The 24,052-nt window shown below is 36.6% G+C and overlaps 1 protein-coding gene and 1 pseudogene across 2 annotated transcripts in view; both read left to right on the top strand.

The window, feature by feature from the left end:
• SLIT2 (slit guidance ligand 2) overlaps nt 1-24,052 on the top strand; it is a 402,412-nt gene that overhangs the window by 174,688 nt on the left and 203,672 nt on the right. The window lies entirely within an intron of this gene.
• Nucleotides 3,409-4,174, top strand: LOC102981033 (POU domain, class 5, transcription factor 1-like; annotated as a pseudogene).

Raw genomic sequence — 24,052 nt, 5'->3', positions numbered from 1 at the left:
TATATACAGTACCAAATGTAAAATAGATAGCTAGTGAGAAGCAGCCACATAGCACAGAGAGATCAGCTCGGTGCTTTGTTACCACCTAGAGGGGTTGGGTAGAGAGGGTGAGAGGGAGACGCGAGAGGGAGTAGATATGGGGATATATGTGTATGTATAGCTTATTCACTTTGTTATAAAGCAGTAAGTAACATAACATTGTAAAGCAATTATACTCCAATAAAGTTGTTTTAAAAATGCATTAAATAACTGAGATAAACAGTTATCTAAACGTAAATGTAGTACAGTTATATTAATATAAAAAATCATATAACATTAAAAGAATCTACAAACAATAAATGCTGGAGAGGGTTTCGAGAAAAGGGAATCCTCTTGCACTGTTGGTGGGAATATAAATTGGTACAGCCACTATGGAGAACAGTATGGAGGTTCCTTAAAAAAGTAAAAATAGAACTACCATACGACCCAGCAATCCCAGTACTGCGCATAATCCCTGAGAAAACCATAATTCGAAAAGAGTCAAGTACCACAATGTTCACTGCAGCACTATTTACAGTAGCCAGGACATGGAAGCAATGTAAGTGTCCATCGACAGATGAATGGATAAAGAAGACATGGCACATATATACAATGGCATATTACTCAGCCATGTAAGGAAACAAAATTGCGTTATTTATAGTGAGGTGGATGGACCTAGAGTCTGTCATACAAGAGTGAAGTACGTCAGAAAGAAAATAAACAAATACCATATGCTAACGCATATATAGAATCTTAAAAAAAAAATAAATGGTTCTGAAGAATCTAAGGGCAGGAGAGGAATAATAACGCAGACGTAGAGAATGGACTTGAGCACACGAGGAGGGGGAGGGGTAAGCTTGGATGAAGTAGGAGAGTAGCATTGACATATATACTCTACCAAATGTAAAATAGATAGCTAGTGAGAATCAGCTGCCTAGCTCAGGGAGATGACCTCGGTGCTCCCTATCCCACCTAGAGCGGTGGGATAGGGAGGCTGGGAGGGAGACGAAAGAGGGAGGGGATATGGGGATATATGTATACGTATAGCTGATTCACTTTGTTATACAGCAGAAACTAACATAACATTGTAAAGCAATTATACTCCAATAAAGATGTTAAAAAAAAAAAGAGTTATGGGACATAAAGAAGGAGAGGCAGATGGTACGTACAAATGGTTCCAGAATTTGGACTTTGCAAAGGAGAACAGAGAATTTAGTATTTGAAAATACCGTGGAGAATCAAGAAGGTAGAAGTAGCATTATGGCCAGAATTTTTGGAGATGCTTTGTGTACTTTAAGTTGGGCGATCTTTTATCATCTGTTCCGCAGGGGACTTTATTATGTTGTTGTCATACAATATTCTCTGATTTTGTTTTATCCAAGCATGTACTGTTTTTTTGTTTTTCAGTTTCTAATATAAATAACATGCTATACATTTGTATACTGATTTTAGGTTTCAGTTTTGCTGTTTATACGTATATTCCATTCTGGTAGTCTGTGGATTCCTTTGTCAATTATCAATTATTATTTCCAGAAATCCTGAAACCAAGTATATTTCATTATATTCAGTATAACATCTGGGATATATTTCAATTCTATTTATATTTAGCTCAATCAGTAATATCCATCCTTTGGCTAATGTTATTATAAATTGATTTAGCTATATTTTAAATTAATTGAAAATTTTACCCATGGTAAATACATAAGATTATCATTGAATCAAAATATATAGTATTAAATTAAAGATTAATTTTGGGATAACAAATATACTTTCTGGCATATGTACAATCTCGTAAAAAATAATAAGCAGCTTAATGTTAAGCTGACTAGTATGAAAAATATTCAACATGGTAAAAAATTAAAAGAAATGTGTTCTGTATATCCAGTATTTCATTAATGGGGAAGTTAAACTTTATTCTTTTTATACTGTGGCTGAATTTTAAAAGTACAGAAGTCAGTAGCAGAATATAAGTTTTCAATACTATGCTATTTGGTTTAAGAAAAATATTCTCTTCAAATTATAGAATAATATTAATTGAGTTAATATTATAACGAGGGTGCCCACACCATAGTCTTTAAATCTGAAGCCTGATAAGACAGTCTGAGTTTAAATCCTGGTTTTGCCATTTAAGAACTGAGTGACCCTAGGCAAATTACTAAACTCTCTGACCCTCAGTTTTTGCATCTATAAAAGGGGTTAATAGTGGTATGTACATCACAGGAAGTTGTGAGTTTTGATTAGATTAATATATGTAGAATGATCAGAACAGTAATTGAACATATTAAGTGTCCTGCAATTGTTTGCTAGCGTCATAATTCATTTGCATCTATACACAGCTCTTTTCAGTGTGCATGCCATTATATGAATATCACCAGGAATGACATTTTGTCCTTACATAGTACTATTCTCATGATAGGTAGCTCAGACTTAGGTGTAGAAGATAGAACTGTTCTACCAAATGAAATAGTTAAATTGATGATAGAGTTAAGGGTATATTAGTTCCTATTTAAAACCTATACAAAATGTGTCTCACACAGTATGTTGACAGTTACCATTACTTGAATTTAATCTTTTCCCTACTCTTCTTTCTAGGGACTCAGTTAATCAGTGTTCCTTGTGTATCTTAATATGTATCAAATATTATACTATGATTTTTAAAAATAATTTATTTTTTTATTCTTTCCTGCGTTGGGTCTTTGTTGCTGGGCTCAGGCTTTCTCTTAGTTGCAGCGAGCGGGGGCTACTCTTTGTTGCGGTGCACGGACTTCTCATTGCGGTGGCTTCTCTTGTTGTGGAACATGGGCTCTAGGCACACGGCCTTCAGTAGTTGTGGCAAACAGGCTCAGTAGTTGTGGCTCGTGGGCTCTAGAACGCAGGCTCAGTAGTTGTGGCACATGGGCTTAGTTGCTCCGTGGCATGTGGGGTCTTCCTGGACTGGGGATCGAACCCATGTCCCTTGCATTGGCAGGTGGATTCTTAACCACTGCGCCACCAGGGAAGTCCCTATACTATGATTTTAATGCTTAAGACAGGTGCAGTTATTGCCTTGAGGCAGCTTATACACTGGAGGGCAAGAGTTACATCAAACAAATAAGTATTGGTACTACAAAGAAAAAGTTATAGTAATATTAGACTATAAAAGAGGGCATCTCTCCTGGTACTGGGTTGCAAAAGCCACCCTAACTGAAGTGCTATTATAACCTGAGATCAAAGAATGAAAACTTTAGCTACCTGAGGAGGAAAAGTACCAGGTAGAAAGCATGGGGTATGGGAGTTTACATGACATGTGTACTGACTGTAGAGAAATACAGGTGTGATGTGATGCTTGGGACTGAAAGAGAAGCCAGAACTCCTAGAACTCAGAGATCCTGTTAAAGATAGTGACTTGGCTGAACCCCGAGGAGTCCCAGGACATCAAAGCTCTTCAGAAAGACCTCGAACAATTTGCCAAGCTCCTAAAGCAGAAGAGGATCCCCCTGGGATATACCCAGGCTGATGTGGGGCTCATCCTGGGGGTTCTCTTTGGGAAGGTGTTCAGCCAAGCAACCATCTGCCATTTTGAGGCTTTGCAGCTCAGTTTCAAGAACATGTGTAAGCTGCATACCCTGCTGCAGAAGTGAGTGGAGGAAGCTGACAACAACAAGAATCTGCAGGAGGTATGCAAGGCAGAGACCGTCATGCAGGCCCGAAAGAGAAAGCAGACGAGTATTGAGAACTGAGTGAGAGGCGACCTGGAGAGCATGTTCCTGCAGTGACCAAAGCCCATCCTACAGCAGATCAGCCACATGGCTCAGCAGCTCGGGCTTGAGAAGGATGTGGTCCGATTGTGATTCTGCAACCGTCACCAGAAGGGCAAACGATCAAGCAGTGACTCTTCGCAGCGAGAGGATTTTGAGGCTGCTGGGTCTCCTTTCTCAGGGGGACCAGTATCCTTTCCTCTGGCGCCAGGGCCCCATTTTGGTACCCCAGGCTATGGGGGTCCTCATTTCACTACGCTGTACTCCTCGGTCCCATTTCCTGAGGCTGAGGCCTTTCCCTCGGTGTCTGTCACCACTCTGGGGCTCCCCCATGCATTCCAACGGAGGTGTCTGCCCTTCCCAGGAATGGGGACAGAGGAAGGGGGACAGCTAGGGAGCGAACCCTGGGGTTCGTACCAGGGCTTTGGGATTAAGTTCTTCATTCACCTAGAAAGGAATTGCGAGCACACAGGGTGTGGGGGCAGGGAGTTTGGGGGAACTGGTTGGAGGGAAGGTGAAGTTCAGTGATGCTCTTGATTTTAATCTCCACATCACTCATCACTTTGTTCTTAAATAAAGAAGCCTGGGACCTAGAAAAAAAAAAAAAAGATAGTGACTTGATGGACCCTAAGTCTTTTTGTTTGTGTTTTTGTTTCCTTACTAGCATGAAAGTGAAATTACTAAGGTGTTTTATATATATATATATATATATATATATGTATATATATATATATATATATTTTTTTACGAACCCGCGTCCCCTGCATCGGCAGGCAGACTCTCAACCACTGCGCCGCCAGGGAAGCCCTAAGGTTATATTTTTAATGAAGGGGTTCACTTTAATGTTCTATACCTTTGAACTGTATGCATTTGATTTAATAAGCATACCTATAAATCCTATAAATCTTATTTTGATGATGACTGACTACTATGGGGAAGATTAATTGAATGGAAGATGTGGAGAGAGCAGATAGGAGGCAATTTAGTAATGCAGGAGAGAGATTATTGCATCTCGGCCTGGAAGGATGACTCTTGGAATGAAGAAAAGTAGATAATTTTAGAATCTTTAGAAGAGACAATTTGTAAAACTTGGCAGTTGATGGATAGGAAAAGAGATGAGTGTACTATGGTTCCCATATTTCTGGTTTGAGTGTATGAGGTGTGGAATATAGGACGAGGTACAGGTTTGGATATGGGGAAGTTTATAAGTTTAGCATTGAAGTAGTATTTTTTTCTTTTCGAATTAGGGTCTGGACTACTGTGGAACAAATGCAATGTTGAGATGAGTATATGGTCTGGAGTGCAGAAGAAAGCTCTCAATTGCAATATAAATCTACAAGTCATAGACATAGAGATGGAAGTTGAAGATATGGAAGTAAATCATGTTATAATGGAGGAAAGAATATAGAATAACAAAGAGGAGCACCTTGGAGCAACTAGAGCCTGAAAAAAAGCCAGCATTTAATGATCAGTTAAAGAAGGAGGAACTACTTAAGAAAGGAAGCTAGAGAAGAAAAAGGGAATGTGATATCTAGGATATCCTAGATATCTAGGAAAGAGAGTTTTGAAAAAGGAGGGAATGGGCCCACAGGGTAGAATAATGTTAGGTTAAATAAAATGAGAGCTAAGAGTGTTTCATTAGGTTTAGTAAAGTAGATATTGAGGCCAAAACAACTGTAGTGAGAACACATTAGGTACAATAGTGAGAGTGGAAGAAATATTAGAATAAGCAGGAAGTGAGGAAATAAAGAGTAAATGTCTTGTTGGATATTTGAGTTTGGAAAAAATGTGATTGTCCAAAAGACGAAATGGAATTGAGAGAGCATTTGTTTTTGTTTTTGTTGTAAGAAGGGAAGTAAGATTTGCCCACTTAGGCCAGGAGTCAGTATGGAGAGAATGACTAAAGATGGGGAAGAAAGTTTGTAATAGACATCTCCAGGGTCCTGGGAAGGTAAGATGGATGCAGAACACAGGTAAAGAAAAAGGTGCCATGCAGAAGCAGGTTGGTTCATAGACTCAGATGTTGGACATCAAGGGAGTTTCTGTTTAACACCTCTCCATTTCCTTGGTGAATAGAAGGCAGTAGCTGAAGGTAAGATGAAGGTAAGATGGATGCAGAACACAGGTAAAGAAAAAGGTGCCATGCAGAAGCAGGTTGGTTCATAGACTCAGATGTTGGACATCAAGGGAGTTTCTGTTTAACACCTCTCCATTTCCTTGGTGAATAGAAGGCAGTAGCTTCCATAAAGTGTGAGGAAGGCCAGTAGAATGGGGAATGGGGGTTGGAGAACAGTTGAGATTTTCAGAACAGGAGAATGAGAGAATGAGAGCTGACCAAACACGTGAATTGCCATGTGCTGGTAAATTCTTCTCAAAGGTGGTGACCATATATTTTATATGGATGTTAGCCAACTCTGAGATTGTTCCATGAGCACTCAGCAACTAAGATGCGTGTACAGAGAAGATAGGCAGTTGGATTCATTCAGGGTTGGGGATTTTAGGGCAGGTGCAATAAAAGCCCCAAAACACAAGTGAGCTTAGGTTATTGGTGAGGATATGGCTGCAGAGATGAACCACTGAATCCAAGCTTGATGGGCTTCATCTTTTTCATCATTATCTTCATCCATTATCATCTTCTGAATAAGGATGGAATTGAAGTCAGAAATGCCTGAAAAAAAGGAAGAAAGTAGACAGAGTGGTTGGTAAAAAGGATGAAGGATTCTCCCATCTCATCATGCCTCTATCACCACAAAGACACTGTGTCGAAAGAACATTGTCTCTCCATCCAATTCTTGGGAAGAACTCTAGTTAATCATGTTGGTCAGAGCTAGACATTTGTTGGAACAAGTTTTGCTGGCAAGCCAGAACTTTGTACCTCAAAAGCCAGAGCCAATCTGGCTCATTCCTTTGTGACCACCCGCTTTCTGGCTTTCTCCTCCATTTGCTTGCCCTCCTGTTGGGTGAACGCTCTCACACATCATGTTTCTGGGGGAGGGGCAGAGCTGAAAGGGAATGCATGTCAGCTAGGAAAACCTTCTCTCTGCCTGCTGACTCTAACCCATTCCATCCAGCAAACCTGTGCCCTCATCCATGCGGCTAGAGGTGTGGGTTCCCTTCACAGCCAGCTCTGTGATATCTCTGCAGGCGTACCTGGGGGTGCTGTTCCAAGATCTAGATTAGAGTGGGAGGTAAAAGATCCCTTTTAGCCTCAAGCCTAAACTTTGTTCTCCCATCTGATATAATGGAGAGGTTATGAATGGAGTTTTGTTGTCTGCATTTGATCTCTAACTGTGGGTCTTTGACCAGGTTATTTAAGCTCCCAATTTTTCATCTAAAAGTGGAACACTAATAATACCCATCTCACAGGTTGGTAATGAACACCGAACAAGTTAATGCATGTAAAACACTTATCCAATGCCTAAAGTATCATATTTAATAAATATTAGTTTTTAAAAATGAATTATTCTTTTACCATTGGGCTCTTAATGGTATTTTAGAAGGTGATTAGTGTTTTTTTTTTTTGGATTAAAACAATATAAGTTTATTATCTTTCAGTGTTGGAGGTCAGGGGTGTGGTATGGTTCTCAATGGACTGAGATCAAGTTGTTGGCAGGGTATGTTCCTTTTGGAGGCTCTTGAGGAGAATCCATTCCCACGCCTCTTCCAGTTTCTAGAAGCCACCTGCATTCCTTGGCTTGTGGCCCCTTTCTGGCTTCAAAGCCAGAAAGGTAGCATCTTCCAGTCTCTCTCAGACTCTGACTCTCCTGCTTTCTTCTTGTGACTACATTGGGCCCACCAGGATAATCTCCCCATCTCAAGATTCTTAATTTAATTCTTTTGCAAAGCCCATTTTTCCACTTAAGGTGACATTCTATAGAATGTGGGCATCTTTGGAGGGCCAATATTCTGCCTACCACTGGAGGCTACTGCAAAAATCCAGGCAAAAGATGATGGTGAACTGAGTCAGAGTGACAGCAATGAGGATGGTGAGAAGTGGTGTTGTTTCTGGATATATTTTGAGGGTAGAGCCAACAGAATATTCTGAGATTGGACGTGGATCTTTCTTTTCCAGTGGAGGGGGACTTCCAGTCTACCTCTGTGTTGGGCCTGGACCTCGGTGAGGATGTGGGTTTCTCTGGCATGAGGACCAAGGAGTCACAGGTCCATTACTGGAACCTATGTGGCCCCCTAGGGCCTGGTGCCTGTTGCATGGCCTGCACATGCTCAGTTGCATGTGTAGGAAGTCGGTCTTATAACCCGCCATTAGCTCAAGTGCAGGGGCCCTCCAGGGCACAGTCTCCCCCCACTCCCCACTGCCCAGGTTCTGCTGGGCCTGACCTACCCTTATTGCTAACTTTGGCCTGTTCCCCGGGAAGGTGACACTTGCTCCCAGGTCCATCACACGTCATTTATTTATGTGTTTGTTTATGTGTGAAACCGAGTCCCCCTAAAACCGAGTTCCCTTACTGAGTTTATGATTAATCTCTCTATCCAAAACTTTATTCCCTTGCTTGTCTCCTCTGACCTCAATCCCTTTCTTGTCCCCTCTGGCCTCAATCCTATGCTAACTGAACACTTATCAACCAGAGTTGGCTATTGTTGATAACATCATCAATGTATTAAAATTGCTACATCATCATTACATTGTGCTACATCATCATTAACTTACAAACTCAGGTTGTTTCTCCAGGACAAGATGAGCCCACAGATCCCCAAGCCATGGACTACCTGGACAGAGAATTATAAATAGGAGACATCCTGATTCCTGAAACCATGATTAAGAAATGTCACAAGGCAATGATTAATCCTAGTTCCTTTGTTCTTCCCCTTAAAACATTCCTAACTCAAAGACCAAGATGAAGTGGATCTGAGACTTGTCTCCCACTCCTTTGCTTGATGCCCTGCAAATAAATCCTTACTTTGCCGCAAATGCCTGCTGTCAGAGTTTGGCTTTTTGCACCACGGGCACATGACTTCTTGCTCGGTTACATGTGTATCTCTCTGTCCAGAATGTGCTTAGATTTATTTTTAACTTAAACAAAATTTTATTTTATAATGTTTTACTCTTTTTTCATTTGATTGGTCATCTTAGAGTATGTACCTCATTTTTACTCTGGAGGGAAAAGAGGGAGAAGTGGGAAGCTGGGGAACACTGAGTCCTGAACGACAGAGAAACAACAGAGCTCCTGGAGGTAACTGAGAGGATAAAAGGGAGAAACAGGGAGATGGGCCTTGAAGGACGGGTACCATAAATAAATAAAATGCTTAGACTCACATGGCTGGGAAGATGTGGAACCTAAAATTCAAATCAGAGTCTCATAAGGCTCCCAAGGCTTAAATCTGCCCCCAACACTATTACCAAGTTGTTTGCACTGCACCTAAGAAAACTGGATTGCTTAAGTCAGAAGTGAAAACTAGAGTTAAATTATCTGTGTAAAACTTGAATTATTTGTTGTATATGTAATGTATCACAATATAACTAACTATATTTGTTAGTTGGAATAAGAGCAAAGATATGAAAACAATACTAATTCTGTTTCTCATTGAAAAACTCGTACTGAAATATTTCATGTTTATTCATTGGTTTTTATTGTTGTTATATAGTACGTTTTTAGTTATCAGTATTCAGTTTATACACTGAGTATATACTACATATCTAATAAAAAAATAAAAGTAAGTTAGCATTATTGTTATACTGAGGAAAAAACTATTTGTTTACAATTAATAATGTGGTTGTTAGTTTTAGCAAATTCATTGCCCACCTGATTACTTTCACCTCATACTTCCATACTTTCTACCCTACACATTTCATCTTGAGCATCCATTCAGCACATGCTGGTTTATCCATTACTGGGTTAATATACCTCAAGTGCAAGTAGGATTCTGGAACTGAGAGGTTGAAGGTTTACTCAGGCTTTGCCAATCATCAATAAATACCATTTCTCATCACAGTTCCTCAGTTCCTTTAGGTAAAATAAGGACAGTAGCACTGATCCATTTTCACAGTCTTGATAAAAAAAAATTAAACACCTACATGAAAAGATGTTAGTATGTTTTTTAAATAAAGATTTAAATGTGGAAAAATTGTAAGAGAACATAAAGTGGTGAAGGATTTGACTTAGAGATACTCTTTTTTAGTTTTAAAACAACAAAATATTGAGATACTGAAAAAGGTAATACAAGTAGAAGTACTCTGTAAGCTGTAGTCTATAACTGTAAGATGATATTGATATTACAAAAATATTCATTCATATAAAATTCCCAAATTTCTTAAGAGATGTATCTATCTTATTTTAATTATAATAATGTATTTAATAATTGTTCACACTAAATTCCATTTAATTCTAAAATATGTTGTTTTGTACACATATACATTTTTTAAATAGTTGAACTTGTTAAATTGAAGCCTAGCTATATTTTATCTTTGGGAGTTAAACAATATACACCTGGAAAACTGGGGAAACCACAGTAATTTAAAATATTGCTATTCTGTGCCATTTTTGCTTAAGTTGACTCAGGAAATACAAGTAAGTGCCACTTAATGAAAAATATGTATAAATGGTTAAGTATATTAATGTAGATATGCAATGATGCAATAATGCTCCTATTTTGACTTAACATGAATCTTTGCTTTGTATCATATATTAAAATACCATTGGCAAGCCACTCAACAATTTCCAGGGGTTTCCACTGGAGACAGTGTTCCAAGAGGCCATTGAGCTTTGCGTTTTCGAACCTTTGCTGTTGGGGCATTGGTTTCTGGATTACTCCGCTGTTAACATGATGAGCTAATTGGCCTAGCAGGACTCCCTTTAGAATAGCGGCTTCTGCTTAGTTCATCAGGAGTACAATTTGTTGTTTCATTTCCTCTTCTAGTCCCATTGGGGAAATTGAATTGTGAAAAGACTGCCTACTGGGAACATTCAGTACTCATGACTGAATAAGTAACTTTATTTATCTATTTATTTCTTTGGTACTGTCTTAATTAGCAAAGAAAGAAGGACTTTATTAGGTAAGAGAGTGCTGTGGTTTTAATACAGATAGGATGCTGTTAGCAAAGCGTTTCATTCACAGAGCCTTCTCAAAGTCAGGGTGTTTTGCAGGTACAAAGCTTATATGAAATTTTAATTTGCAGTGCTAGAGCTCTTTGCTATTTTGGTAAGTGTTAGTCATCCAATGCAGAAGTTGAAGACAAGTCAATGATGTTGTTTTTTTTTTTTTAAAAAAAACCACAGTTGTGGAGTTTAGATTTATTCTTTGGACCACACAAACTTTAATTTTTCTCCAATAAAGATTGTTTGTCCATAACAGTGTCCAAATGTGGGCTTGAACAGTGTATCCTTAAGTTTTAAAACCTTCACAATTTGTCAGTTGCATCATTATTTATTGCTGTATCCACTCTTAGGCAAAAGCAGAGTTTATGAGACCTAAACATCATAATGAACAAAGTCGGATCATATATTTTACATCTTTTTCTTTTAGAATTGAGGACTAGTTTCTACTCTACCTTATCAAACTCTTAAGTTTAATAAGGAAATTTTCTAAGATATGATTTAAATATCCTCTAAATTAAAACCTCAGATGTTTTTTAGAACACCAGTTTAATAACTGCTTATCCTGAGAGTAGAGGCAGAATAGTGTAATGATTAGAGATACTCTGGCTCTAGAACAGGACAGCCTTGATCCCAGTCACTGCTCTGTCACTCACTAGCTTTGTGACCCTGGGCAAACATCTGAATTCCCTGAATCGCATAAGGTTAATAACTTAATAGGGATAGTGAGAGTTAATATAAGGCAAGCTCTTCGAAGAGCTCTTGGCAGAGTGCCTACCACATAAGAATTGCTCAGTGGGTGTTAGCAGTTATTTTATATATTTCTTGAGAATCTAGCACAAACCTGGTGCCAGTCATGTGTGCAATAAAGAATTCGTAAATGCATTATTTAATGAGTGAATGGACAAGAGGAAGTGTTGTCCATAAAACTTAGAATCATTATAAATCTGTCTCTGCCCTATACTTTTAAACAAAACAGCACATTTCTCTGTAGTTATAAAATTACAGCCAAATGTGGGAGAGGTTCAGAAGAACTTCAAATCTATATTTAGATAATAGATCCTTATTATCCCCAAGCCATTACTATAGTCTCTCAAAATTTTGAACATTAATTTGTAACATTCTATGAGTCTGGATGACTAGAAATAGAATTTAAAAATTCATCTTAAAAAATACTGTGAAAAACTTGCAAAGATTTTTCAAAAATATGCCTTATAACCCTTAAAAAGAAGAGCTTGTTTGTATACGGTTCCCTGATGTCTGAATTGAACAGGTAAGGGGAGGGGACTGGGGGAGTCACTTCATGGACTGAGTTCCTCATGTTCTTTGCCAGATATGATGAATATTCAAAAACAAAACAAAAATAACTAAGTCATTGTTCCTACTCCTAAGCAAGGTGTAATCAATCTACTTGTGTAGATAGTTGTAACACATGATAAATCAAATTATATATATTTGTATATATACTATTATTTTATATATGTATGATATATGTAATAGGTAGTATATATAATACACACATACATATATACATGTAAATTCAAGTACTTAATAATAAAGTAATTATTACTAACAAAGCAATGAAGTAATTATTACTAATAAAGTAATAAAGTAATTATTACTTTATTACTAATAAAGTAATACAGTATCATTGCTCTATTACTAATAAAGCAATAAAGTATTATTACTCCAAGTCTGTGTCCTAGGAGTTTAAGAAAATAAGGAAGTTTTCTTCCACTACTAAGAATGTTCTGCTTCCCTTTGAAACAGATTTATGTGGAACTGCTGAAGTAAGGGAATCATCTTAGTCATTTTTTAGAACTCTCAGAAAGTTCTGAAGTCTAGGAAAAAGGTGAAAATATAAAATTTTCATTATGGGAGTTAGTTATTTTGTACTATACTAAGAAATATGAGTAAGATAGAGACATCATTGTTAATGATGCATGTACTTTTATTTTGCAATCACAGTAATTTATGGTAGTGTTGGAGGTTTTTTTTCCCCCATGATTGTTCCCATGTGTGGGAATGCAAAGCAGCATGCCTGGCATATTATTTTCATTGTACTTGTCTATATGTCTGTTTGGGCTTTCTTCACTCTTTTTTAATTAATCTGTGATTATCAACAAGAAAACATTAAGACTACTGTTATTAAATTCAACACAAATGGAAGATGGTATTGATGTACTAAGTAGTAGGTGGTGGCCGTAATCAAACTTTCCATGTGATTTCCATTTGGAAAACAACAATTTGACAAGTTAATTCCTGCCTTTAGTTAATTCTTAAAAATTGGTCTCCATTTGGGCTCTCTGTTATAAAGGAATATGTTATTGTTTACTCTCTCCAGTGCATGAATAGTAAAATAATTCAGAAAGTATGTTTTCATATGATAGAAGTATGATTATCTTGGCAAGTATTACAACAACAATAATATTCACAGATACTTCATTTGCTGTTCTTGGTGTTCTTGCAGCTAGTTGGGCCATGTGACTAGATCTGGACAATAGCATGTGATGTGTGTCGCTTCTGGATTGACTCTGCCTTTGTGTGATAGTGTAGTCTTTCTTCACTTGCCATAAGGAAATGAGTCTTTTCAATAAATAGTCCTAGGTTAACTGGATTTACAAAGAAAAACAACATTAATTTCAGGTAGATTGAAGATTGAAATAGGAAATGCCCAACAATAATATTTCTTGAAAATGTCATAGAATATTCTAAAAATCTTTGATTAGGCACATTTTAAAAAAATGAGACACATAAAGCACAAACCTTAAATGAAAAGAATGAGAATTTGAACTCTATTAAAATTTTAAAAACTTTTCTCAGAGACACCACTTCATAAATAAGAATAGAGGAGTATTTGTAATATATGTAAATGTAACCACAAAAGGATTCTTATACAAATTATAATTATATTTTAAACTTCTATAAATCAATAAGAAAGAACAGATAACCCAAGAAAACAAATGAGAGTCAGACAAATATCATATTATTATCACTTATATGCAGAATGTAAAAAAAAAAAATGATACAAGTGAATTTACTTACAAAACAGAAACAGACTCACAGACTTAGAGAACGGCTTTATGGTTACCAGGGGAGAAGGGTGGAGGGAGGGATAGATTTGGAGGCTGGGATTGACATGTACACACTGCTAAATTTTAAATAGATAACCAACAAGGACCTACTGTATAGCACAGGGAGCTCTGCTCAAAATTCTTTAATAACCTAAATGGGAAAAAGAATAGGTACATGTATATGTATAACTGAATCACTTTGCTGTACACCCGAAACTAACACAACATTGTTAATCAACTATACTTCAATAGAAAATAAAAATTTTAAAAAAGAAAGGGGGACAAAAGTCTTGGACAGGCGCTTCAAAATGAGAATGTGCAAATGGACAATAAACACATTAAAAGATGTTCAACATCATTATTTATTAGGACAATGCTAATTAAAGCCACAGTAAGACACCATTACTCACCCATTAATACAGCCATTAGAATCAAAAACCAAAAAACTGGTAACACCGAGTGCTGACAAGGACTTTAGACCTACTGAAACTCTCAAAAATTGCCATTTGGGGTGTAAATTGGCATAACCTGTTTAGAAAACTGTTTTGTAATATCCGCTAAAACTGAACTTACTCATTCCTTATGGTCCAACAATTACTTACTCATTCCGTATGGTCTAACAATTCCACTTCTAGGTAGATGCTCAACAGAAATATGTAGATTTGTATTTTAAAAGATGTGTTCCAGAATATTCATAACAGCAGTATTATTAAAACCTCCAGTGGAAACAACCTAAATTTTCATCAACAATGGGACATAAGAAATAAATTGGAGAATATTCAAACTTTGGGTATGAATACAGTATGCGATGAAAATAAACTATGGCTACATACGACAACATAGACTCTTACAAACATAATGTTGAGGAAAAAATGCCAGGTGAATAAGGTACAGACTGCATGATTTCTTGTCCATAAATCTTATTTATAAATTAGTCTAAAAATAGACAAAACTAATCTGCTGTAGTAAGAATCAAAATTGTGCTTTCCTTTAGGGAACTAAATGAGAAGAGTCACGGAGAAGGGATTTACTGGTAGTGTTTTGTTTCCTTGCTGTTCTTACATGGGTGTGTTTATTTTGCTGTGTTCTTAGGACTTGTGCACTTTTAGTTATAGATGTTATATTGCTAAAAAATTCAACACTGAATCTGTAAGCAACTTATTACAAAAAGGCTACATTGATAATTACACTAGGAACATCTCCTCTCCTTTCAAATCAGCCAAATCTTATTACTTTTAAAGTCAGGCTTTTGTGTGGTCTAACTTTGGTTCACATGTACACTGCTCATTCCCCGGATGCCGCTGTCTCTAAACATACAGGATTGCTGCCCTGAGATTTTCAAAGGGATGCAACGTATTACAAAAATGCTAGCAGCTTGTTTTGTGATGAGAAAGGATTTTTAAGCACAGACTGTTAGACTGTCTTCCAGATTCTGAAATTTAATTCCCCAGTGCCTGCTCTTCCCCTTTAATAGTTATTTTAGGTTAGAGTTTTGTCTTTAGGGAAAACAAATAAGGGACCGGTATGGAAGAAAATCAATGAACATACATACTTAAATATGGTAACAAAATCACCAGTAGTGTAATCTGGGTCAAAATATGTTTTTCAAGTTGTGAAGAACAAAACTGGATTAAAAACTATCTAGAAATGTCTGCCTCTTGTTACTTCTTTTCAGTTTTAACCAAATAATGTCTACCCTTTCACTGGCCCTGCCATCCCCTCAACTATTCTAATTCAGCATTCCTAGTTGGCAGGCAGTAGTGGAGAACTTGACTTCACAGTCTCAACAGCTTAGTCCCAAACAAGCCAGCAAAACATTAGGACTCTCAGTTGGCAGGAGCATGAAAGTATCTTCAGAAGGCCAAGTGATGTCATGTGAAACTTCTGTTTGTCCACCTTATTTGAGCAAAGCTCAATGGGCATGATTTCAGCAGAATATGAGGTGCCCCTTATTCTCAAGCTTTTGACTTAGTTCCATATATGGACATAGCTGGGAAAAACTAAATATTTCTTTGCAAAGTTCAAGCTCCTACATATCCAATGAAAAATTAGCATAGTGGAGAAGAGCCAAACACCAAAGATTATATCTACTGCACTGTGAAAGGCCTGTTCTGTGGCCAGAAGCAAAAGCAAAACAAAGCACTTTGATTGGCAGTGCTTATGATGGACAAGTCTTTTCAGACAGATGCTGAGATGGGGCTACAGATAAAGAAAAGCAGAGGAAATCTGAGAATGGTGGTGATCAGCAATTGTTCCTTATCTCCACCTGCATCAAAACAGTCTGTGATGTTAACATTTTTTTAAAACTCATTTGTTAAACAAAGGCTTGTTAAACAGCTTTTCAATCTCAGTGATTAGCTTGGGATGCAGTATTCATATGACAGGGCACCTAGCTCAAGGGGCTCACAGACAAATTATAGGAGAAATAAGTTGGATAGAAACAAGTTATTACACTATAATATACTAAAAAGAAATATATAAAAATAGAGTAAATCCACCAGGAGAATGTAATCCCCAACTCCAAGCTCATGCATGACAGAAACCCTTTTCAGGCCTCAATTTTGTACTACTTCCTCTGTTTGAACTTCAGGACTTTTACACATCCAGTTTTTTATTCTAGGGAAGAATGTGTGAGACCAGCTCCCTTCTCTACTATTTATGCTCATATCGTAGCTTAAGCATCGCTTTGCCCCAAAGCTGACCCTGATTCCCTTTCCCCCTACAGGGTAAAATTTCAGTTTGCTGACCCTGATCTGTGCTCAGCCAACCTCCCTTTTGTTCATGATATTGCACTTGACTTTTACCATCTTTCTAGTCCTACCAGATTATAAATTCCTTTAGGAACAAGGCCATTCCTATTTCATTCAGTGTGGAAACCCAGCTTCTGACTCTGGAACTTAATTTATATTCACTGAGTCAATAGTAAGTGAGCCTCAGTCTGAGAAGCCTAGGGGACATGATGACGGGATCTACCTGGTAGAACCACAGAAACATCGGGAAGAAACAGCTTGTATCACTGTAGCTCATGGCATTGTTCTAAGTGACAGTTTTCTTATATAGCTTTTTTGTGTCCTACACAATACCTAATGAAGAAAGAATATTATCCACTTTTAAACTTTGAGCTCCTGGGGCTTCTTAAATTTGGTCTGTGTCGCATTGGAAAAATCAGATAAAATGTGTTGACCCTCTTCCATTCCCACCTTTCAAATGCACCTGTGCTCATACATGTTTGTATATAATTCCTAGGATCCCATGGATCTGATTCTCTAGAATCTTGGTGCATTATATCATCTCAGCGTCTTACCAGGAAGTAAGAATGCTTATACCCATTTTATAGTCCAAGAAACTTAAGTGCAGCATGGTAGAATAAATTATTTTAGGTCATTTACCTATTAGTTTGCTGTAGGTCTTGCATATGAACACAGATGGATCTTACTCCAAAAACCATGGCCTTTACACGACACCTGACTTCAAAGCATCTGACACATGGTAGGTCCTTTCAGAGGAAAGGACAAAGATGGGAAAATGCCAATGTAGGGTTGTTTGAGCCATTGTAGGGTTGTTTGAGCCACTGTGTTTTAAGCTGTTTGGTTTTTGTATACAGTGTTGAGACAAAGAATTAGAAAGTTCTTTAATATGTGGACTTGTAAATTTGTGCAAGAAAGTTGGGAAGGGAGGGCAGAGCCAAAGAGGAGAGCATGAGAGGGCAGAGCTACTCTACTTCAGAATGAGAGTTATGAAAAGCCGTCATTAATGATCTCTCATTTTATATTATTTTGGATGTGAGCTTGGGAAGATAATATTTTCAGTTATTTTGACTCAGGTTCAGTTATTTTTCTCATGGTAAAATATTTGTATACACACACGTATGTATTTATATATGCATATATATTCATTTATATTTAACTCTTCAAAGGTGATCATTATTCAGCTTAGATTCCTTGGTTAATAAAAATTAATAAATGCACATTTTATGTTTTAAAAAATTTATGCAAAACAAATTTACTCACTTTGAGTCTCCTATTGTATGTTAGATTTTTTCTATGGCTGAATAAAACAATTAATATAGGATTAATTTATGCTCTTAGCCCATTAGATGTAATTTAATATAAATTAATCATTTTATATAGAGAAAACATTTTAACAGTATTTCCCTGCATATTATTGTTATTATTAGCCTCAGCTGGTATCAGAACTATTAACTTAATATGAAAGAAAATCCAAATTAATTTTTTCCCATGCTATGATGAAATCTTTTACATTTATGCTGTAAACTATCAGAGTAAATAAACAAATACTTTTTGGCTTGCAAGAATCTTTTTATTTCACAGACTTGGGGATCTGGTAAGTTGCTTTATTACAAATGATTTTTTAAAAAAATAAATGCTTTTTTTGAGGCAGAATTCACGTAATGTAAAATTCATGCTTTTAATGCATACAACTCGGTGTTTTTTGGTTTATTCTTAGAGTTGTGCAGTCATCACCACTATCTAATTTTAGAACAGTTTTATCATCCCAAAAAGAAACCTTGGACCCATTACCACTCACTCCCCATTCTTGCTTCCCTCACCTTAGTTGTGTTTGCCCCTAGCAACTGCTAATCTACTTTCTGCATATGAATTTGCCTGTTCTGGACATTTCATATAAATGGAATCATACAAAGTGTGGCCTTTTGTGTCTGGCTTCTTTCAGTGAGCATGATGTTCAATGTTTAGCCATGTTGTAGCATGTATCAGTATTTATTCCTTTTTGTGTCCAAATAATATTCCATTATATGGACTTACCACATTTTATTTATTCATTTTTTAGTTAATGGACATTTGAATTGTTTCCAGTTTTTAGCTATTTTTTAATAACCTTGCTATGAAGATTTATGAACAAATTTTATGTGGAGATATGTTTTCAGTTCTCTTGGATGTATACTTAAGAGTGAAATTGCTGGGTCATATGGTAACTCTATGTTTAAATTGGGTTATTTGGGTTTTAATTGCTGAGTTGTAAGAGTTCTTTATACTCTTGCTACAGACTCCTTATTAGATATTTGATTAGCAAATATGTTCTCCCATTCCGTAAGTTGCCTTTTCACTTTTTTGAAGGTGACTTTTGAAGCATGACACATTTTTAATACTGACAAAGTCCAGTTTGTTTAGCTTTTGTCAATTGTGCTTTTGGTGTCATATCTAAAGCACACTGCCTAATTCAAGGTCACAAAGATTTACTTCTGTCTTTTATTCTAGGATTTCTTTAGTTTTAGGTCTTACATTCAGGTCTGACTTCATTTGAGCTAATTTTTTTAATGTATATGGTGTGAGGTAGAGGTGCAGTTTCATTCTCTAGCATGTGGATATTCAGTTGTCCTGGCAACATTGGTTGAAAAGACTATAGTTTTTAATTGTCTTGAGAGCTTGTTGAAAACCAATTGACAATGAATGTAAGGGCTTATTTCTATACAATTATTTATGCTCCTCTGATCTATGTCTCTGCCTATGTCAGAAACACACAGTGATTACTGTAGTTTGGTAGTAAGTTTTGAAATTGGGAAGTGTGAGTCCTCCGATTTTGTTCTTTATTTTCAAGATTTTTTTTTATAATTCTGCATCCCTTGAATTTATGTATGAGTTTTAGTAGCAGCTTATCGATTGCTGCAAAAAAAAAAAAAACCAGCTAGTATTTCAACAGCAATTGTTTTGAAACTATAGGTCAATTTGGAGAGTATCTTCCAACCCATGAACATGGGAGTTTTTTTTCATTTATTTATTTCCTTCTAAGTGCTGCTTTAGTTGCATCAAATAAGTTTTGTTTAATGTGTTGTTATTTCATTTCCATTCACCCTAAAATATTTTGTAATCCCCTTAGTATTTTGCCTTTGAGCCATTGTTATTTAGGAGTATGTTGTTTAATTAACACATATTTGGGAATTTCCCAAATTTTCTTTTGTTATTGATTTCTAATCTCATTCTATTTTGGTAAGAGAACATACTTATGTATGATTTCAATGCTTTTAAATGTACTGAGATGTGTTTTAAGGTATAACATATAGTCTATCCTGGAGAATGTTCCAGGTGCATATAAAATGAATGTGTACTCTACTATATAGCTAGGTGGAATATTCCATACATGTCTGTAATATCTAATCAGTTTATAGTGTTGTTGAGCCTTTATTTCTTTACTGATCTTCTATTTAAGTTTTCTATCCATAATTGAAAATTAGGTATTGAAGTCTTCAACTATTATTTATGAATTGTCTATTTCTCCCTTCAATTTTGTCTGTTTTTTTATTCCCATGTATTTTGGACCTCTCTGATTTTATCTCACTTGGAGTTTGTTGGAGCTTCTTGGGTGTGTATCATGTTTTCATAAAATTTTGGAATTATCAGCCATTATTTCTTTAAATATTCTTTCTGCCCGCTCTTTTTCTCTCCTCTACCTATTGTAATCCCTTAATACAGATTTTAGTACATTAGTGGTATTCCACAGGTTGCAGAGACTGATTAATTTTGACTCATGTTTTTGTCTTTCAACAACTAACATATTTATGGCATCTGAAGAATCTCTTCTTGATGACCTAGACGAGACGTAACATTCTATTTAAGTATTCTCATATTTTGTGTAATTATGATAATAAAGATAAAATAAAGTTTGGATACTTTCAGGGAAGGAATGTCTACAAGTATGCTGTGAGAGAACGAGATATCTCATTTGAGCACATGAGAAGTCTGTAAATATTTAAAGTGCTAGGAAGTGCAACTGACTGGAAGAAGTATTTGATTCTAGGAGTGTTTCAGCTATTATAGTAGCAGGTATCATTTTTTGATCACTTACTAAGCTTTAGTCTTTCAAATATTACCACATTTAATAATTTACGTAAGTATAATTATAGAAGCTTTAAGAATAGGTTAAAATCTCTAAAGCAATTTATAAATAAGCCTATTTATCTGAAAGTCCCAAGTTAACTTTATTATAGTTACAGCTGTCACTATCTCTTGGTGGAGAGCAGGGTCAATGCACTCTTCCCATGAAGTATGGAAATTTTGAACCTCTGTAGTTCATATGTAGAATGATTCTTTATTTCCATTTTACAGATGAGCAAACTGAAACTCAAAGAGATTAACCATTTTACTCAACACTATCTTTTGTTATATTTGTACATATCAAAGATAGGAAATTAAGTTCAAGAAGGGTTGATTATATTTTGTCACCAGTGGTCTTACTTATTCAATTCTTTTCTTCCATTATAGAAACATAGTAGATACTCAGTTAATGAAGATATAGTATTAAAATCAGTCAACTTTTTATTCTATCCTGGACCTGTTGTTTAGGCATGTGTTCTCTGAGTTCTCACTTTATATTTCTAAATCATTAGAAAAAGAAAGAAACAGGATGGTTTATGTATTAAAAATGTAAGTCTTGAATGTATTGTTGTCATTTCTCTGTATTAGTCTGCCAAGGCTACCATAACAGAATACCACAGACTGGGGTGGCTGAAAAAACACAAACTTACTTTCTCACTGTTCTGGAGGCTGGAAGTCCAGGATAACGATGTCAGCAGGGGTTGGTTTCTGGTAAGGTCTCTCTCCTTGACTTGCAGACAGCCACCTTCTCACTGTATCCTCATATAGCCTTTACTCTATGCATCCATGGGGGGCAGGGGAGAGAGAGAGAGACATCTCTCTCATGGAAGACACTTCTCATAAGAAACCAGTCCTATAGGATTAGGGCCCCACCCTATGACTTCATTTAACTTCAGTTACTTCCTTAAAGGCCTTGTCGCCAAATATAGTCAAGTGAGAGTTAGAGCTTCAACATATGAATGGAGGGGTGCACAATTCAGTGTATAGTACTTTCTCTTACATAATGATTCTGAGATACTGAGGAAAATGTTTTTTGAAAATCTACAAATGGAGAAAAAATCATATCACCTCCCTTCTCCATTTAACTTTTAAAGTTAAAATTAATATTAAAGTGTTATTTGTTTTAATAATGCTTATTCTGGAATGTGTTTTAAAAGACTATAAATCCCATTAGTTGAGTTGAACACAAGCGTTAAAGCAACTGAGAAATTTTAGAATGAGCAAATTGTTCTGAAAACAATTAGAAAAATGATTTCCGCTCAGTATGTTTTCCATTCAGCTCTTCATTTGGTTTACATAAGACTTGTTTGGAAAACTTTCTTTGTTCAGTTAAACAAGTTAAGTCTGATCTTAAATGTATCTGACTTGCCTTCAGTGTTCTTGCAGCCACAGAAGCTTCCTCCTGCCTATCATTAAGCTTTTATAGAATCTTTTCTTCACTCAAGTGTGATAAGTTTGAATATAGCTACATGAGCAAGTGGAAACAGAATGAAGCCTTGGGTTCGAATCTGAGCTTTCCTTTTTACTGATCAGTGAGACCTTGAACAAATTACTTCATCTTGTCCTTCATTGCCTTGGCTTTGGAATCAGGATAGTAATATCCACCACATGTGGTGAATGTGGAGATTAAAAAAAGATGACATTTATGAGAGCCTGTTGCATTGCTGGACTCATCCTAATTCCCTTCATACCTACTCACTATGTTCTTGTTTGTTGATCTATTTATATCTTTGTCCTCCTGCTTTGGAGCAAGGCTCCTGCTTCCTCTTCTAACTTATTTCCTACCACTCTCATCCTCTGTTCATAACATGAGAGCTGTCTTCTTTCCTGCCAAGCTCACTCCCACTTCAAGACTGTATGTGCTTTTCCTTCTATCTTGACTCTTGTTGCTCCAGATTTTTACAGAGCCGCCTTCTTATCCCTTTGGCCTGCACAAAAACTACCTCTTCTAGTGGCCTCAGATTCACTTGTTCTAAGAACACATGGACTTCCCTGGTGGCGCAGTGGTTAAGAATCCGCCTGCCAATGCAGGGGACCCGGGTTCGAGCCCTGGTCCGAGATGATCCCACATGCCGCGGAGCAACATGTGCCACACGCGGAGCCCGTGTGCCACAACTACTGAGCCTGCGCTCTAGAACCCGTGAGCCAGTACTACTGATCCCGTGAGCCACAACTACTGAAGCCCGCGTGCCTAGAGCCCGTGCTCCACAACAAGAGAAGCCACCACAATGAGAAGCCTGTGCACCACAATGAAGAGTAGCCCCCACTCACCGCAGCTAGAGAAAGCCCACACACAGCAGCGAAGACCCAATGCAGCCAAAGAAAAAGAGAAAAAAAAAAACAATAAAAATTTTTAAAAAAAAAGCACACATACCTTCCTTCAACCTCCAGCCCTAGACACATTAACTCTTTATCCTTCACCTTGTTAAGTTTCCAGCACTTTTCACTATATGAAATGATCTTAAGTGTTTGCTGGCTCTCTTCTACACTAGAATGTATTACTGGGAGGGACAGAGACATTTTCTGTCTTAACTCAATATTCTGAGCATATGAGGGTTTGACAATAAATATCTATTGATTTATATATGAATAGAAGAATCTACACATTAAAACTAAGTAAATAACTATTTAAACATCTTTTATCTGACTTAGCAGCATATTTTATCCCTTGGGCTGTTATTAGATGTAATTCTCTGAAGTCACACATGGTAGATAAAGTGGTCCAAAAAAGTTCCAGGTGATGATGGAAACTGAGACAAGGAATCAAGATGTATTGTTGTAAATTTACAATGTATGTAAAACACAAATGCTTAGTTAAGACTTGTTATCTGCCACCTTATGGATGTATCCGTGTAACAAAATATTTTTCTCTGGTATGTTTTGCTGAAAATTTGATAATGCAGCATACTGCTGTCATTTTCATTCCAAAAGTCTAGTTATAGGTTCAGGGTAACAATTAGATCTACCATGGGATATATTGACTATTCAGTTTCCTTTTGATACAAGAGTCAGATGATCCTTTGACAAGCAGTAGTGAAAGCTTGAGGGTGATTTCACTGACTCAAACCTGATATTATCTGTTGCACAAACTAAGACATCAAAGACTTTTTAAATACCGGTGAAATTCCTGGGAGAAGTAACTGCATATTAGCCTTAAGAACAACTCCTCTAACTTGTCACATACTGAAATTTGTGTTTAATTATTAATTTATTAATTATTAAACATTAGCAATTAAATATTAATTGAGAAGTCACTTTCTCTTGCTTTTGGCTCTCTCTTTCTCTCTCTCTCTCTCTCTCTCTCTCACACACACACACAC

The sequence above is a fragment of the Physeter macrocephalus genome, chromosome 7 (genome assembly GCF_002837175.3).
Source record: "Physeter macrocephalus isolate SW-GA chromosome 7, ASM283717v5, whole genome shotgun sequence".
In the NCBI taxonomy this organism is placed as follows: domain Eukaryota; kingdom Metazoa; phylum Chordata; class Mammalia; order Artiodactyla; family Physeteridae; genus Physeter; species Physeter macrocephalus.
The sequence above is the reverse complement of the archived record's forward strand: the minus strand, read 5'-3'. Positions and strand labels throughout refer to the sequence as shown.